The sequence below is a fragment of the Aquarana catesbeiana genome, linkage group LG01 (assembly GCF_042186555.1).
Source record: "Aquarana catesbeiana isolate 2022-GZ linkage group LG01, ASM4218655v1, whole genome shotgun sequence".
Classification (NCBI taxonomy): domain Eukaryota; kingdom Metazoa; phylum Chordata; class Amphibia; order Anura; family Ranidae; genus Aquarana; species Aquarana catesbeiana.
Window position 1 is genome coordinate 688,491,770 of NC_133324.1, and position 16,750 is coordinate 688,508,519.

The window sequence follows — 16,750 nt, forward strand, 5'->3', positions numbered from 1 at the left end:
CGTTACGCGGGCACGGCTAGAGAGGGGAGGAGCTCCGACGCCGGCGGTAGAGACCGCCCTTGACAGACGTTCACTTCCCCCGCCAAGCCGGCTAAGATAGCAACGTCACATGCTTGACGTGATAGCGTCAAGACCAGATGGCACACGAGAAGCAGGAGGCGTGGCGCCGATGCGCTGTGGGAGAGCCCCCTCCCTCCAAGGCGAAGCACAGGGGGACGGAGGGGACATAAACACGCAGAGCGTATCGCAGCTCCCGGCAAAAGACGGAAAGCAAACCCAGGGCATACACCTCAAAAGGGAGAGGGGCTCAAAGCACAGAGATCTGTGCTGAATCCTCTCACTGATATGCAAAGGAGACCAGTGTCTCTAGAGCATAAGCCCAGACATAATGGTTAAACATGCCGGGCTGAATAATCTCACACCTGGGTGCCAGGGAAAAAGAGAAGGGCTGTCAGTCCAGTCTGTGAAACTCCATCCCTAATGTGAGGAAGCACTGGGAAGGTTTGGGACTTTATATGAGGCACATATAGAATGTGCCTCCATCCCTATTTGGAGGTTGTGGGAAAGTTTGGGACTTTAATTGAGGCCATAGACATGGTGGAGATGTTTTTTCATGTGACAGGGTTGCATAAAATTTTTTACATGAATCAGGGTACATCAAACAGTACAGGCATAGATATACATCAATGATTAGATGATAATGCTTATTGAACAACATAAACAGACTGTACATTGTATTTAGTCATAAATAGTGACGTATATTTTTGGCAGGATCGACATGGATGGAACATATTTGAACATGGTATAAAACAAAAACATATAAATCTGCTTCATATAACTAGTTGGTGTTGGTTATTTAAATAGCACACCTAGATTTATATAGAATGTTTGGTCGCATCAAGTGACATATATTCTGGCAGGATCAACACAAAGTATTATGTTCAAACATGCTGTGCGTGTTTCCATGCTGGCAAATTTTATTGTTCCCTTCCTCCAGAGGAAAAACCCTCGAGGAAGGGTTTAAACCAGATTGTTTCATTTAAACCGGGAGGCTGGGTGGCTTTTAATCTATAAATCCATCGTGATTCCATTTGCAATAAGATCTTATTCCAGTCCCCTCCTCTGGGACTTGGATGTATACGGTCCAAGATTAGGAACCTTATTTTCGGAAATTTTCCATCATGAACTAGTGTAGTATGTCGACCGAGAGGAAGGTCAGGATAGCAAGTTTGCATGCTGGTTACATGTCTATATGCCCTTCTCCAAAATTCTAATTTCATTTTGCCAACATAGAAACACGCACAGTCACATAGAAGCATATAAACTACCCCTGAGGTTTTAAAATTAGAAAAGTGCCTTGGAAGAACAGTTTGGCCGTTGGGGAGGGTGGGATTTTTTTGTGTGAACATGAATTTGCAATAATTACATGCCCCACATTTAAAGGTTCCTTTATATTTGCAATGGGGTTTGTTCATTTCTCCTTTATACTCACTGGTGACAATCCTATGCCTGAGAGATGTGGCCCGTTTAAAGGTAAATAATGGCCTAGGTGGGACAAACTGTCCTAATGCTGGGTCACATTAAAGCATGTGCCAATATTTATCTATGATAGTTTTGATTTGTTTATGTTGGTTGCTATATTTGGTGATAGTCCTAATAGTAATGGTATCATTTTTGGATTTTTGAGAATATAACAGCTCATTCCTTGATTGTAAGGAAGTTTGTTTGAAGGAGTGTTTTAACAAGGCATGAGAGTAGCCTCATAACAAAAGTCTTTCTCGCAGTTTGTTTGCTTCTATTTTATAGACGGTGTTGTTTGAGCAATTCCGTCTTACCCTGAGGTACTGGCTATACGGAATGGAGTCCAGAAGGGGTTTGGGGTATCCTCTGCCTCAGTGTATCCTCAGAAATACCCTATTACTATGCTCCCTACTGGCCTCCCTTCCTCTTTTTTGGAAAGCCAAGGGAGGATTTAACCCCCCTCCCCTATTAAACTATTTGAATGAATTTTTCATCTCAATTCTCACCAGAGTATGGATACAAAATAACTTTTCAATAATATTCAAACTGAAAAACCATTGCTTTCTTTTGGAACCAAGAATTTTTTTAGTAGACAGACCGTGTCTCTGCTGTTGTTTTTAATTAGAGTTATATGGAATGCTAAGCCAGCAATACACTTCAACAACGTAAATGTAAGAAATATGGAGACTAAATTAAAATTGTTACACCTATATATATGCTTGAATGTTGATATTTGTTTCTGTTTTTTTCTATATACTTTTTTAGAATAGAACTGTCTCTAGCTCACACCCACCCTTGAGGAAGGAGGTACATATACTCCGAAACGCGCCGGGTGCAAGAGTACTTTTCAATTGTGTATTTACATTCATGTAAAAATGTCTGTTATGCATTCCATACAGTTTTTGTTACACCATTGCTGTGTTTTTAACATTGAAATGTAATAAATTACATTTGTATTAATATATCTTAAAATTCTTTTTATGTGCCTCAAAAGTCCACCATTAGGGGGTTCTTCCTACTCTTTAGCTTCATTACTGGATATGGCACAAAAAAACACAGTAAGCTGCCGTTCTACAACAAAATTTAAAGACCAAATAATATACACCGATTTGGGTTAATTTTTACCAAAGATATGTAGCGGTATAAATTTTGGCCAAAATATATGAAGAAAAATTACTAATTTGCAGAACAGAAACAAATAAAAATGCATTTTTTTTACAGAATTTTCAGTCTTTTTTCTTTTATAGCGCAAAAAATAAAGAACCCAGCGGTGATTAAACACCACCAAAAGAAAGCTCTATTTGTGTGAAAAAAAGGACAAAAATTTCATATAGGTACAATGTTGCATGACTGAGTAATTGTCATTCAAAATGTGAGAGCACTGAAAGATGAAAATTGGTCTGGGTATTAAGGGGGTTTAAGTGCCCAGTGGTCAAGTGGTTAATCAACCCCATAGATGTTTGTTTGGTCATTTCATCCTTTCCTCATTCTGTAGCTAGTGGGTGCTCTATGTAGTTAGTCCCACCCATCTTTTTCATGCTTAGCCTTCATTCACCTCATGTACTGTATTCTGCTGGAGCTATATACACTATGATTTCTTGACCTATCTGATGTTCATCTGTTATGATCTTCATAAGTTTTTGGATTAAAACTTTCAGCAATCTGCAAGATGTCATTTGGATCGAGTCACTGTCTGCCAAGCTACTACCTTGTAATTTTTTATTTTTTTTGTATAATCTTTATTTAGGACAAAATAACATGTCATATCAAACATTTGCAAATAGTCAAAAACTAAAGGCAAAATAGGCAAGTTTCAGAAATAGGTACATACAAACAAACTAAGAAGTAAGGTAAAAGGTGTCATGAAGATCCTGCCAATAATCAGCGATCCAGACGCAGGGGGACACGGCCGCGGGTTCCACTGCGCATGCGCGCGCGTTCACGGGTGCTGTCACGCACGGGCACGCGCGCGCGCACCCCCGCTAGTGCCAGACGGGCTATTTAAACCGGCCTGTCACACTCCATCCCCGCTGTCTGCTCTACAGCGTTCTGTGAGTGTTACCTGATCTGATCTGTGTTTCCTGTTATCTGACCCGGCTTCCTGTTTTGACGATCCTGCTATCTGCCTGCACCAGACCCTCTTGGCTTGCCTGACCACCCCTCTGCATTACCCCTGGTACTTCTGCCGTCCGAACGTTACTGACCACCAGCTTGTTGACCCTCCGCTGTGTTCATCAGCTTCCAGTCTGCTATTACCTGCTGTTGTACCTGGTTCCAGTCCAGCTTCCAGTTTGCTATTACCTGCTGTTGTTCCTGGTTCCAGTCCAGCGTTCCAGGCTACCTTCTGCTGTGTTCCAGCCCAGCGTTCCAGTCTATTACCTGCTGTTGTTCCTGGTTCCAGTCCAGCGTTCCAGGCTACCTTCTGCTGTGTTCCAGCCCAGCGTTCCAGGCTATCTTCTGCTGTTGTTCCAGTCCAGCTTCCAGTCAGCTATTACCTGCTGTTGTTCCTGGTTCCAGTCCAGCATTCCAGGCTACCTTCTGCTGTGTTCCAGCCCAGCGTTCCAGGCTATCTTCTGCTGTGTTCCAGCCCAGCGTTCCAGGCTATCTTCTGCTGTTGTTCCTGTCCAGCTTCCAGTCAGCTATTACCTGCTGTTGTTCCTGGTTCCAGTCCAGCGTTCCAGGCTACCTTCTGCTGTGTTCCAGCCCAGCGTTCCAGGCTATCTTCTGCTGTTGTTCCAGTCCAGCTTCCAGTCTGCTATTACCTGCTGTTGTTCCTGGTTCCAGTCCTGCATTCCAGTCTCTGTCCTCAGTCTACTCCTCAGACTACTGACTCCAGAGGGTGCCACCACTACTGGACTTTCAGCAACTGTTGATCCTGCCAGGCACCCATACCACTCTTCACTCCTGGCCCTCTGTCTCCATTCCAGGGGAACGGGAGTGGGAGCTGTAAGGGAGGTCTTTTCCTGCACTTCAGGCTCACAACCTACCAGGTACGTGACAGTAGCAGACAGCCATGTCTGAGCCTGAGCAGGGAACGTCTCCCATGGAGGAACTCTGTGCACACCTGGCAGGATTGACTGAAGCAGTCAAGAATCTGCAGCAAGGATACACCAGGCTGGAGGAACGAGTGTTAACTTTGTCTAATCCCATTGGGGCTCAGGGAGTCCCTTCCGCTTCTGCTCCTTCAGTCGGGCCTTCCTCAACAGTGGTGATGCTCCCTCCAGAACCCAAGGTCCCGATGCCTGAACGTTTCTCCGGAAATCGCCTCAAATTCAGGGCTTTCCGTAACTCCTGTGAACTGTTCTTTGCTCTTCAGCCACGTACCTTTTCCCTTGAGGCTACTAAGGTGGGCTACGTAATCTCTCTGCTTTCTGGTGACCCCCAAACCTGGGCCCACCGCCTCTTGGAGCAAAAGGACGTATCCTTGGCTAATCTTTCCGCCTTCTTTGACGCACTAGGTCAGCTGTATGATGACCCCCAGCTGTCCGTGACTGCAGAAGCGGCTTTGCACACCCTTCAGCAGGGTCGCAGGGCTGCAGAAGACTATGTGGCGGAATTCAGAAAGTGGAGTGTAGACACGAATTGGAATGATGCGGCTCTCCGCTATCAGTTTCGAATGGGACTTTCTGACTCTCTGAAAGATGAATTGGCCAGGGTGGGTACCCCACAGACTTTGAACGCATTGATCGATCTAACCATCCAGATCGATCGATGTCTAAGAGAACGAAGGACTGAGAGAGCGATGGGAACCTCTCGCCCAACTTGGGTTACCCCTAAAGTTCCCCATCATACATCACCAGCACCACCAATGTCTACATTTAACCCACCTGAGCCAATGCAATTAGGGGTTCTGCGGCCTTCTCTTACTCAGGAGGAACGACAACATCGTCGAGTGAATAATCTGTGCCTGTATTGTGGGAAACCTGGGCACTATGTCAGGAACTGTCCCCTTAAACTTCGTAAGTGCCTATCTCTGTCCTCTGACTATGTTGCACCTCTGGTTAAGAACACTACTCACCTTGCTCTCTCTCTCCTGTTACAGCTTCCAGGAGAGACCCTGCAAATAGCCGCCATTATTGACTCTGGAGCTTGCAGTTGTTTCATGGACTCTCTTTTTGCTACCCAACACCGGATACCTCTGTTGCCTAAAACCCATGGACTTTCCATTCATCTAGCTGATGGAACAGCCATTAAGTCAGGGCCTGTTACCCAAGAGACTGTTCCAATACCCGTTTCCATCTCCAATTCTCATCAAGAACTGTTACGCCTAGATATCATCACTTCACCTATGTTCCCCATAATCCTCGGCATGCCATGGTTACAGGCCCACAATCCTGACATTAATTGGATCACAGGTGAGGTTACCTTTTCCTCCTCATATTGCCAACAGTCTTGTAGACTTCAGGACACTCAGAAGAATCCTACCTTGCTCTGTTTAAACACAGATCCTAGTCTGCACCTTTCCATCCCTTCTGCATATCATGATTTCTTAGATGTATTCAGCAAGCAGGGGGCAGAAGTCTTACCCCCTCACCGGGCCTATGACTGTCCTATCGAATTACTCCCCGGTGCCGAGATACCTTTTGGAAGAATATTTCCTTTAACGGAAGTGGAACAAGGGGCTTTAAAAGAATATATCGATGAGAATCTAAAGAAAGGCTTCATTCGTCCATCCACGTCTCCAGCAGGTGCAGGTATCTTCTTCGTACAAAAGAAAGACAAGACCCTCAGACCATGTGTAGATTACCGTGAGCTGAACAAAATCACTGTAAAGAACCGTTACCCTCTTCCTCTGGTACCAGAGCTGTTCCAAAGACTTGGGACAGCTACCATATTCACTAAGCTTGACCTCCGCGGAGCCTACAATTTGGTTCGTATTAGGGACGGAGACGAATGGAAGACCGCCTTTCGTACCCGTTATGGACATTATGAATACCTTGTGATGCCGTTTGGGCTGTGTAATGCTCCTGCTACATTCCAGTACTTCATCAATGATGTCTTACGAGACTTTCTAGATCTGTTTGTTATCGTCTATCTAGACGACATACTAATTTTTTCTTGTTCCCTTGAATCCCATCGCAGGCACGTCAGAAGTGTATTGGCCCGGCTTCGACAACACGGTCTATATGCAAAAGCTGAGAAATGTGAATTTGAACAGGAAAGTATTCCATTTTTGGGGTTAATCATTTCCAGCAAGGGCATTAAGATGGACCCCCAAAAGGTCACTTCAGTACTAGACTGGCCAGTCCCAACAGATAAGAAGGGGATCCAGCGATTCGTTGGATTCGCTAATTTCTACCGCAAATTTATTAAGGGGTTTTCAGCCATCATCACACCCATCACACAGCTAACTAAACAGGGTACACGTTTCCACTGGTCTGCTGAGGCTCAAAAGGCTTTCGAGACTCTCAAGGGCCTTTTTACCTCTGCTTCCGTGCTAAAACATCCAGATTCCTCTCTGCCATTTGTACTAGAGGTGGACGCATCCGAAATTGCGGTAGGGGCAGTGTTATCCCAAAGACAGGGAACTAAGGCCCTGTTATATCCTGTGGCCTTCTTCTCTCGTAAATTGTCCACGGCAGAGAGAAATTATGATGTAGGTGACAGAGAATTATTGGCTATCAAATCCGCGTTGGAGGAGTGGCGCTATCTGCTAGAGGGTGCCGCTCATCCAGTCTTAATTTTTACAGATCATAAGAACCTGGAGTATTTGAGGTCTGCAAAAAGGTTGAAGCCACGCCAAGCCAGGTGGGCCCTCTTTTTCTCCAGGTTCTCTTTTCATGTCACTTATCGCCCTGGTTCCAAGAATACCAAGCCTGATGCCCTATCCAGGATGTTTCAAAAGCCCCAAGAGGTTTCCCCTCCGGACACCATTCTGTCCCCGGGGAATTTTCTTTTGCTTCAGGGAGATCTGCTTTCCCGGATTAAGCAGGCTTCCGCAGAATTGGGGTCTTCCATTAGGCCAGAACTCCAAGTTAAGGATGGGTTATTATGGCACGAGAATAGGATTTTTATACCTGAAGAACTACGAGTTTCAGTACTAGAACTCTGTCATGACCATGCTTTTGCTGGGCATTTTGGAGTGGCTAAAACTACTGATCTGGTACAGCGTACCTTTTGGTGGCCTCAGTTACGTGATGATTGTAGGAGATTTGTTGAATCCTGTACCACCTGTATCAGAAACAAGGGGCACAGGACCAAGGCATGGGGTTTGCTAAAGCCATTACCTGTCCCAGATAGGCCTTGGAAGATGCTTTCTATAGATTTTATTGTGGAATTACCTCCGGCTGGGGGTTTCACCTCAATTTTTGTCATAGTAGACCGGTTGTCGAAGATGGCCCACTTTGTCCCAATGAAGGGCACTCCCTCAGCTACAGAAACGGCACAGGCATTCATTAGAGAAGTCATCAGGCTCCATGGGGTACCAGTTAATATCGTTTCTGATCGGGGGGTACAGTTTACCTCCCGATTCTGGAGGTCTCTATGCAAAACATTGAAGATTGAACTCTCATTTTCATCTGCTTACCATCCCCAGACTAATGGGCAAACAGAGAGAACAAACCAGACTCTTGAACAATATTTACGCTGTTTTTCTTCATTTGCCCAGGATGATTGGATTTCTGTTCTTCCTTTGGCTGAGTTTGCCTACAACAACTCTATTCATTCCGCTATCAAACAAACCCCATTTTTTGCAAATTATGGTTACCACCCTTCTTTTCTGCCTAATTCTCTTCCAGAGTGCACAGTACCCGCAGTTCAGGAGAGGTTGGACTTCTTCACTTCTAACAATCAAGTTTTGCAGGAGACCATGACCAGGACCCAGGAGTATAATAAAGCAACTTTTGATAAGAAGAGACGAGGTGAGCTGTTACTTACACCCGGGGACCAGGTATGGTTATCTACAGTAAATCTCAGGATGGCTTGCCCATCAAAGAAATTGGGTCCCAAGTTTCTTGGCCCATTTCCTGTTAAACGAAGGATTAATGAGGTGGCATACGAACTTGAACTTCCGGATTCATTAAAAGTGCATCCAGTATTTCATGTGTCTCTACTCAAACCCTCTGTTTCTAACCCATTTCCAGGCCGAAGTACGGATCCTCCTGATCCAATTTTGGTGGATGGGGAGGAAGAATTCGAGGTGGAGGCTATCATGGACCATAGGAGAAGAGGCAACCAAAATCAATTTTTGATAAAATGGAGGGGGTTCGGTCCAGAAGAAAATTCTTGGGAACCCGAGGACAATATTCATGCTGAAAATCTTTTACAATCTTTTAAAAGAGCCCATCCAGAGAAATTCCTTCAAAGGGGCATCCGGAGGCTGCCCCTTGGGGGGGGGCAATGTCATGAAGATCCTGCCAATAATCAGCGATCCAGACGCAGGGGGACACGGCCACGGGTTCCACTGCGCATGCGCGTGCGTTCACGGGTGCTGTCACGCACGGGCACGCGCGCGCGCACCCCCGCTAGTGCCAGGCGGGCTATTTAAACCGGCCTGTCACACTCCATCCCCGCTGTCTGCTCTACAGCGTTCTGTGAGTGTTACCTGATCTGATCTGTGTTTCCTGTTATCTGACCCGGCTTCCTGTTTTGACGATCCTGCTATCTGCCTGCACCAGACCCTCTTGGCTTGCCTGACCACCCCTCTGCATTACCCCTGGTACTTCTGCCGTCCGAACGTTACTGACCACCAGCTTGTTGACCCTCCGCTGTGTTCATCAGCTTCCAGTCTGCTATTACCTGCTGTTGTACCTGGTTCCAGTCCAGCTTCCAGTTTGCTATTACCTGCTGTTGTTCCTGGTTCCAGTCCAGCGTTCCAGGCTACCTTCTGCTGTGTTCCAGCCCAGCGTTCCAGTCTATTACCTGCTGTTGTTCCTGGTTCCAGTCCAGCGTTCCAGGCTACCTTCTGCTGTGTTCCAGCCCAGCGTTCCAGGCTATCTTCTGCTGTTGTTCCAGTCCAGCTTCCAGTCAGCTATTACCTGCTGTTGTTCCTGGTTCCAGTCCAGCGTTCCAGGCTACCTTCTGCTGTGTTCCAGCCCAGCGTTCCAGGCTATCTTCTGCTGTGTTCCAGCCCAGCGTTCCAGGCTATCTTCTGCTGTTGTTCCAGTCCAGCTTCCAGTCAGCTATTACCTGCTGTTGTTCCTGGTTCCAGTCCAGCGTTCCAGGCTACCTTCTGCTGTGTTCCAGCCCAGCGTTCCAGGCTATCTTCTGCTGTTGTTCCAGTCCAGCTTCCAGTCTGCTATTACCTGCTGTTGTTCCTGGTTCCAGTCCTGCATTCCAGTCTCTGTCCTCAGTCTACTCCTCAGACTACTGACTCCAGAGGGTGCCACCACTACTGGACTTTCAGCAACTGTTGATCCTGCCAGGCACCCATACCACTCTTCACTCCTGGCCCTCTGTCTCCATTCCAGGGGAACGGGAGTGGGAGCTGTAAGGGAGGTCTTTTCCTGCACTTCAGGCTCACAACCAACCAGGTACGTGACAAAAGGAAGGGAGAACAATGGTGGTCGTGTTGCTAAGCAATAGTATAAGAGTCTTCCCTATTGAAGAAGACTCTTATACAGACACCTCAGTGATAATGACTTAAGGAACAACATCTTAGAAATACATAAGAATACATAAGGAGGCCGCAGCTAGTCTCCACCTGAGGGGTGAAGCACCCTCCAACTATCTATCAGAAGGTGGTACTGAAGGGTCTTGCGAAAATGCTTAAGGAAAGCATAAGAGTATGAGGGTCGTGTATGAGACGTGTCAAGTAAGGGGTCAGGACTAACATTAAAGTTGCCCCGAAGGACCAGGAAACCCTCCTTAAATCCTGCCAATTGCTCTAGGGCCGTATCTATGAAAGTAAGTTGGTTGGTATTGGGGCATAGATCGTGGCAAATGTATGCAGTTTCCCAGCAATAGTACCTTTCAGAAAAACATAGCTACCCTGGGGGTCTACCCTACTCCCTGTGGGCTGGAAGGGGCAGGATTTGTGAATCGCAATGGATGTACCTCTAGATTTGGAGACTGGGGAAGTACTAAGGAACCATTGGTTGTAGAGGTGGCTGGGCAGCTTGGGCACTGAATGAGGAGTAAAATGGGTTTCCTGTAAATATATCACCTGTGCCTGAGACCTTTTTAGTTCCTATATCAGTTTGCTATGTTTGCCTGGAGAACAGAGAGCTCGGACATCATAGGATATTACTTTAAGAGTAGCCATAGAATATCTGGAGGACAGGTAGTATGCCAAATGCGCCGGCGCGCTCAGTGCAGGTGACGAAGCGGGAGGCTGCTCCTGGAAGATGAGGCAGAGAAAGGAGCAGGGGGAAAGGAAAAAAATGAAGAACAAGAAGAAGGACAAACATATAAAATTGCCAATTAAAACATGAAAAACATGATAGTATGGCAAAAACCATAACAATATTCTAAACATCTGTAAGTCAGACTCGTGGCACCCCCCCCCCCCCTTAGGGGTGAGGGCTCCAAGCCATAACCCAGAGTCCAATAGGAATCTTTACCCAAAAAGGGGAGGCTTACGCGGGGAACCTGTGCCAACATGAGGGTGAAGGTAGGAAGCTCCATCCACCACATCTAACAAGATGCCATAATTGGAGGAGAGTGGAGGAGAGAGGATGTCTTATCAATATTGAGCGCCTGCAGGCTTCAACCGAAGCCTAGTGTGGCAAGACTAGGGTATTCCTAACCATAACCTAAACTGTATCAGCAATATATGACAGAGAACAAAATCAAAATGGAGCTGCATATGCCATGAGTAGCCATAGACTCCATCTGGAACAGTCTCTGCTGTGTTGTAGCAACTCAAGATCAAGTAGGGTCTCCATAAGGGGGTTATATGTAGGGAAGCAGGATCACCCCACAACAAAGGATAGGCACTTCAAATTCAACCGTGGCGACCATGAAAACCCGCCCCGTCAGTCTCTGGAGGTGGAAAGGCCCAGCGAGGAACCAGAGGTGGATGATGCCGATCCCTTTTACGACTTCTGCGTTTAGAAGGGAACCATGGTTGGGGCAGCTGTATCGCAGGGAAATCCGATGATCCTCTCCACAGAATGCAGTCCAAGAGTGGATACTAAGTGTGGGAGGTGGTCTTTGGTGCGTAGGGTGACTGGTTTGTCTTCTTTAGTCACCTGTAGAAAAGAGGGAAAACCCCAATGGTAGGTCAGGCCTGCTTCCTAGACAGCAGCCAGTAGGGGGCGGAGTGCCCTGTGCTGCATGAGGGTATGTCTGGAAATATCTTGATAAAAAGATAAGTGTGCTCCATCGAGATCAAAAAAAGGCTTGCCACGCATTTTTTGCATAATGCGGTCTTTAAGCATGTACTTATGTAGCTTACAAATGATGTCTCTTGGATTATCCACATCCTGAGAAGGTAGTCTGAGTGGCCAATGGGTACGATCAATCTCGATAGGAGCAGTAGCTGGTAGTTCCAGTATTTCCCAAAATATGCCTACCAGAGTGGGGATAATGTCCCTGGAAGCTGTGGCTTCTGGCAGGCACCGAATTCTGATATTTGCCCGCCAACTGCGATTTTCCACATCATCTAACTGACGGAGCAAAGTTTCAATTTGCTGATCCTGCGTGAGGCATTTAAACTGTAGCATAGAAATGGCAGGGAGAGCTTCATCAAATCTCTGCTCCAAAGATTCCACTCTAATACTCAGGTGTGAGGTGTCAGCCTTAAGCTGTGCAATGTCCCCTGTAAAAGCTTTCTCTACCCTGCTAGTAAATCGCTTCAGCTCCTTTCTGGTGGGGATAGACCATATATGGCATTTGATATCTTCATCCCACGGAAGGTCTGTCACTTCAGAGCCTCTATCAGGAGATGCCGTGGAGCCAGGGGAGGTAGGGGGGACAGATTCACTCACCGACCCTGGGGAGGGAACTGGGGAAGCTGTGAACTTCTTGAGCTGTGGCATGCTAGGTGGCTTTTGTGGCCTTCGCGGTTGGCGCCATCTTGGAAGCCTCGTGGCCCTGCCCGTGGGTCCTGGGTAAGAATGACTCCAGCTGTCCCTGCCACGACCGATCGGTCTGCGATGGCTAAGAAGATAGCCGCCCTCGCTGGGACATTGGAGAAGTTGTCCAGGGCAAAAATCCCCCTCCAGAGCTGTGATGAAAGCGACAGTGGTACAGAGCTGAGGAGACACACATACTCACTCCTTCATAGCCAGGACACACCCCCACTAGACTGTAAATTAAGCTATCTCACCACAAGTGGATTAGTTATATATGTCATATTTTCAGTCTTTAGATTGCAGAAGCAAAATAATAGACTGGAAATATTTTTAACTTAAACAACTGATGAGGGTTCTAAAGGGATTTCTAAAGACTTGGCCATCCCTTCATTCATCCACAGTTGTTTGGTTAGCTGAAGAAGAGGAGGAGTCCTTGAAATGCATCCTGCAACCCCACTTTGACAGGAGACCACCGTCCACTGAGCGCTGTCCTTGGGATTGAGCGAGTCAAGCAGGAGCAGCAGAGATTACTGGCATTCAGTCCAGCTCTTCACCTGTCAGCTGGGCACACAGTGGCTGCTCATTCATCCTTTCCTTGTAATTTTGTTGTATGTTGAGGCTCTTTCTCGTGGACTATATGTGCTCTTTCATATTTTATTTTGTGAGTACATAATATGTTGTTTTTAATAAAGTCCTTTGATCCTTTTGCTACACCAAAGGTATGCATTGTTTTCTCCCTTCCCTTGCTTTTGTCTTCACAGGTGGAGTTCCTTCACCCTGAGTACAGCAGCACTCCTCCTAGTGTGTAGTAGTTGTGTGTCTACAGTAGGTGTTGTTCTACCCGCTCTGTAGTTCACATTATTTATTGATTGCTGTATTTATATTTACATTTATAATTTGAGGTCACACTTATGTCTTACATAACTTTGTTTGTTTTGTTATGGCCAATTCAGGGAGCGTGTAGCACTGTGAGCCGAACACTCTCCTGGTATAAGGCTTTTTGTGGTTTAAGTCTTGTGCTAACAATGGTCCATGGCCTAAAAGGTATCCACCTGCTGCACTTCTGTCACTTGAAAGTAGCTAATTCCATGAACAATATTTAGCTCCTAAAAGGACGAGATAACTCTATGCCAGGTACTGTCCATTTGACATATACAATTGCATCATTAACCAAAGGAAGCAAAAGCAATAGCCATATTACAACAAGATCATCAAAAAATCTTAGCAAAACAAATAAAAAAAAACAAACATATTTTGTGATAAAACAAAAGCAAATGGAACAATTCTGGATTTATAGAGGACACCAGCATGGTGCCCACTGGAATTGAAGACAGCTTATTTTTTTCCTATCTCTGGTGACAAGGGAAGTGTCACGGTCTGGATTCAGACTTTGGAGGCCAGTAGCTATAGCAGTGGAGCAGCACCCACTGACAAGCAGGACAGATATACACACAGTTCAGTGTAGCTGATCACACGGGTTTACCTGAGGTGTGGGGTCTAAGTACTAACCAGTATTCACCAGAGCTCCTGATGGTGGAGATGGGCTTTGCTGCATGTTAGTATCAGGTCGCGATCCTCAGGATCGCCCACCAGGAGGTGAGCAAGCTGGGGTCCAGTAGCAGATATAGCAGGTAGGGATCAAGCAGAAGCGTAGTCAAGGAACAAGTCAAAAGTCGGTAATGAATAGTTGCAGGTTGAGATTAAGCAGAAACGTAGTCGAGGAACAAGCCAAAGGTCGGCAACAAATGGTAGTGAAGATACAGATGGCAGCAGGAGAGACAAAAGTGAGATATTGGCTGGAGAAAGCACAATTATCTGGCAAACAGGAAGTTCAGAGACATGGCTTAAATCAAGAAGTTCATGGGAGTAGAAAAGAGTTCAAGATTCAAGACAAACAAGATTCAAGTCAGGATCATTCAAGGAATTGTCCAGGGAACTGTCCAGCATTCCAGATGGCTCAGTAAGCAGAGTCATTGCCAAACACAGCAGAGGTCCCTGACAGGGAGACAGGCAGAAGGCCAGTCTGCCCTCACTCCCCAGAGTCTGAGATGTGTTCTCAGCACCTGCTGTCATCTGCCCATAGCAGGCTGTTATTGGAGTGAGGAGACTGCAAAATCCTTCCTCCAGTAGCTATTGGACCCCTGCTCCTTCTGATAGGATTGATGCTACAGCCGCTGCTGTTAGTAAGGTGCAAGAGAAGCTCCCAGTGCACCTGCCACCACCCTTCTCCACAATACAACAATGTGGCCTTCTGTCCACCCCTTGTCCCAGCCCTGCTTCCATAGGCACCTGAAACGTTGTTGTAGAGAACCTTTCTGTGTATGATCACATTGTCCCTACAGCTCATGTGATTTGTACCTGAAATGATACATCATGTAATCTCAGTAAGTGACATGTCATCATAACAGCAGCAAGCCTACAAACATTTGCACTATGAACAGTGGTGGTGGACATAGGGATAGTAATAGCTTTAGTGTATGAAGAAATTTAATTCATCCATGCAAATTTTGGGTTTGCAAGAAAAATATGACAGAAGCAAAGAAAGAGTGTAGAGAATGCACTCTGTTTACTAATTGGTCTTGCACAGAAAAGGAGGCACATTCTGACAGCTGATAGACAGTTAATCATAAAAGACATAATTACTAAGCATATTCTTCATCTAATTCGCTCAGTAGCAGCCTGTCAGACCAATCATCCCAAAATAAATAACTGGCATGAATAACACAAAGCAGCCAAGTCTCTTTTATAACTTTATTAGTATGACATTATGGGGGTCATTTACTATAGCGCCAAAAAATGATCTTGCAGTCCTGGAAAATAGCGACCAATTAAGGCCAATTAAGACTTCAGCTCTCAGAAACTGGGGCTCGAACCTTCAAAATCTAAAGTTATCACTGAAGGCTTATATGCAAGTTCTTTGCCATAAAAAGTGTATGGGGACCTGGGTCCTGCATCAGGGGACATGTATCAATTGGAAAAAATGTTTTTAACATGGATGTTTTTTCAGGAGCAGTGGTTTTAATAATGCTTAAAGTGAAACAATAAAGATTAAAAATTCCTTTAAATATCGTGCCGGGGGGGGGGGGGGCGCCCCTTAGTATGCCTGTAAAGTAGTGCATCTTTCCCGTGTTTATTACTGTACCACAGCAAAATTACATTTTTAAAGGAAAAAATATAATTTAAAATTACTGTAATGAATTGCTGGTTCCCAGCAATATAGAGTAAAAATCAAAGAAAATAATGGCATAGGTTCCCCCCACCAGTCCATACCAGGTCCTCCTACGAGTCTGGTATGGTTATTAAGGGAAACTCCTCGCCAAAATTGAATGAACAAATGGTGTAGGGATCCCCCCCAAAATCCATACCAGACCCTTATCCGAGCACGCACCCTGGCTGGCCGCAGGAAAAGAGGGGGGCGAGAGAGCGGCCCCCCTCCTGAACCGTCCAAGGGCTCATGCCCTCAACATGGGGAGGGTGCTTTGGGGTCCCCCCCCAAAACACCTTGTCCCCATGTTGATGGGGACAAGGGCCTCATCCCCACAACCCTTGCCCAGTGGTTGTGGGCGTCTGCGGGTGAGGGGCTTATCGGAAACTGGAAGCCCCTTTAACAAGGGGGCCCCCAGATCCCCCCCCCCTATGTGAATGGGTATCGGGTACCTTGTACCCCTACCCATTCACCTAAAAAAGCAGTGAAATGTGACAAAAGACAATAGCCGGTTTTTGAAATTCCTTTATTAAAAATGTCTTCTTCTTTCCCCCGCATCTTCCTCCATCTTCCTCTGGTCTTCCTTTGGTTTTCTCCTTCTTCCTCCAGCTGTTTCTTCCCCCCGCTTCTTCCTCCATCTTCCTCCGCTTCTTCCTCCGATCTTCTCCATCTTTCTCCGACTTCTTCTTCCCCTGTTTCGTCCTCCGGTCTTTCTCCTCTGCCGCTCCCACCGCTGTTCCCGCTGAACACTCAAAAAACGAACCTCCTCCGATGCTGCGATGGGGAGCATGACGTCACTCTGACCCCGTCCCTTGTGACTTTAAAGCCCGGGGCATGATGGGTCAGTGATGTCACAAGAGGGCAAAGTCTCCTGCTGACATAATCCGGTAGGCACACCCCATAGTTATATATGAAATGTGCGCTATGGAAGCGGAAAGATCGGCTAGCCGTAGCGTCATTGTTTTCATGTTCAGTGGGTTGTGGCAGGAGCAGCGGAGGAGAAAGACCAGAGGACGAAGCGGGGCAGGAAGAATCCGGAGGAAGATGGAGAAGACCTGATGAAGAAGCG